The sequence below is a fragment of the Propithecus coquereli genome, unplaced genomic scaffold, assembly GCF_000956105.1.
Source record: "Propithecus coquereli isolate 6110/MARCELLA unplaced genomic scaffold, Pcoq_1.0 Scaffold507, whole genome shotgun sequence".
NCBI lineage: Eukaryota > Metazoa > Chordata > Mammalia > Primates > Indriidae > Propithecus > Propithecus coquereli.
The window spans coordinates 1,537,964-1,540,878 of NW_012150919.1; positions in this window are offsets into that span (position 1 = coordinate 1,537,964).

Here is a 2,915-nt window from a genome sequence, read left to right on the forward strand (position 1 = left end):
TCCTTACTGCGTGCTACCTGGACGTGGGGAGCCATTCTCTCAGCAGCCTCTCAGGCTGGACCCCGGCAATACTGACCGCGAGACTTCCCCACAGCCCCAGACTGTCCCGCGGAAGGTGTTCACCAGGGACGACACCAGGTTTCCCTAAATTATAAAGCAACAGAGCTCATCACCCTGGAAGTCGCAGGCTGGCACCACGACCTGGCTCCACGCGGCCTTCGAGGCTGACTGGGCCATTTCCCCTGCCGGCCTTCAGTTTGCTCCCTGTCAAACGAGGGTGTTGGACCTCACACTCCCAGACATCCTGCGATTCTGACCTTCTGTGGTTTTCGTCAGTTTTATAGACAGGGTCCAGCCTAAGACTTTGTTTGGGGAAGAAAGCAGTCAATTGTAAAAAATGCTCGAGTTCCACTGACCTACTGTATGTCTGCTCAGGAAGAAGAAGCGGCACCTTCCGCCTGAACACTGTGAGTTTCCAGGCTCCTTGAATTTTCATGTACCTGAGAGATTTTTCTTGTTTCTTTCTGATACTGCACAACGGTTATCACTGATAACTAAGTGATGTTTAAATTTTAGAAGTCAAGCTTCTTTTAAGGGCCTATATAAATGTGTGCCAACATGAGCTTTAGATTTTCTTTTTCTTCTATTGATAGCAAGGATAGGGATAGGGTAGCGAGTGCTCTTCATTTCCTTAGGCCTTTTAGCACTGGTTAGTTTTTAAAACTGAGCATGCATTGCTTTTAAAACCTAATTGAATAAAGATGTATGTTCAGAACTTGAAACACATAAAAAAGTAAAATGAAAATGGTGATCCTACTACTGAAAGAATCACCATTGTTCAAATTTCAATGCATTTCTTTCTATCCTATTCATTCACTGTTTCTAATGCGTAAGGAGTGTTTAGTAACACACACACACACACACACACACACACATTCCTTGTCTCCTCTTTTGTTCACTCAACATAAGGAGACCATGTCCCATATTATTAAAATATTTTAAAAAATATGTGCGTGTCGTTACATGTGTTATATGTCACACACACGTTAACAATACAAAGACGAAAGAACATCAAAAATCAAAGTGCTCTCACATCCCCTCACACATGTGCTTTTACAATCCTGTGCGAGGAGCAGGCCTGGAAGTGTTTCCAACCTCCAGCTGGGAATGCAGAGCCAGAGACAGGAAGGAACCCGGAGCTGGTTCAGACCACAGGCCGGGGTGCCACTGCCAGCTGTGTGGCCTTGGGCATGGTAATGACGCTAGGATTTGCTGGGCCTGAAGCTTGTATCATTTCAGGGGTTCTCCTTAAGGAATAGAATAAAAACCTTACTCTCGAAAATTTTACTATTTTCACGTGATCCTGTGAATACACTGCCAAGACCTCTCCCGGGCCTCGGAAGGGCCCCCGCTCAGTGGCGAGTCCTGCAGCTCAAGCTTCACCTGCTGGGGGTAAACCTGCCCTGCTCACGCACTTCCACTCGTTCACCTGTGCAACGGGGTGACAAAAGCCCTTGCCTCAGAGGGGTGCTGAGGATTAAACGAGATGCTGCCGTGCAAAGCATCTGAGAAACCGCCCGGCACGCAGTAAGTGCTTAATATTGCCGGCGAGTCCTCATTTTCTTCAAAATCATGTCGTCGTGGGTGGAGTCGTTTGAACTGCCTCCCAGAGACTGAGTTATTCATGTATGTACTCAAGGAAATTACAGCTTCGAGGCTTTTCAACCTGGCCCACTCATTCAGTTAATAACCATTTACCCAGTTCCCACCTCGATGCTACCTGTGCGGGGCCCGTCTCAGTTTGCACACTTCATCGATATCCTCTCCGTGGGAGTCTTCCCAGGACGCTGGGCAGACTCACTGTTATCTGGGCCCTTGCTCCGTGCTGTGATTGGGTTTGGACGTGACCAAGGACTCCCCAGCCCCGCCCCGTCACCTTGCTCATTTCTGTGTCATCAACACTTTCTTCTGTGCCTATGATAAACTATGTAGGTGCTCAACATTATTAAATGAGTTGACTGAAAGTGTGCTTGTTGTCACAAGAGGATTTTAGTTTCTTTTGCCAGCTATTTACTTTGCAAAAGTAGGCAAGATGTGTGCAAGATATAGTTTGAGAACTCTGGAAACAAAGACAAGGTTATCTTATTGTTAGTCTGGTTTTTGTGTGATAGCTTTACCTCTTCTTACTTTATGACAACTGAAATTCGCTATTATATTACCAGACAACATTCTGCAAGCCTCTCTCTCGTGCTAATAAAAAAATAATATGGCCACATCCACATCAGGAAGTCCTTGGGGAACGTGTCTTGTATCAGGAAAAGTAGTTAAGCTCTGGGGTCCTGAAGGAGCCTGGGAAAGTCTAACCAGAAACTACAGGTTCAGGGTGTATTATCTGTTTAAACATAGAACTGGGCTTTGCAAATTTTATGATGTCTTGGCTTATGAAAGTCATGAACTGGGAATTAAAATTTCTGGGTTGTTACTTTTATAAGGGCAGTCAAGTGTCAGAAAACACCCTGACCAGTCGGTAATGGATACAAGTGAGAAGACAAGAAGTGGCTGGGAGAAGAACTTCGAGGAGACGTCGCCAGCGACATTTGCCTGGTACTCGGCAGTTTACGGCGAGTCACCGTCCACCATCGCCGTCCACCTCGCTGGCACAGCCCCGTGAAGTAGGTGGGGTGCTCCACGGTAGCGCACCCTTTCTTCACAGACACCACTGAAGAACACTGGGACCGGGAACGCGATCTCTCAGACCCCTCACCACCGTCCCGTACTCTCCCGGGCCTTTGATTTTGCGGGTGTCTTCAGAAAACCTGGCTGATCCCCGCATAGGGTTTACTGAAGTGTTCCAGGCTCTGGAGGGTGAGCGGCCACACGGAACATCACGGCTGTCAGGACCGGCGGCTTCCCGT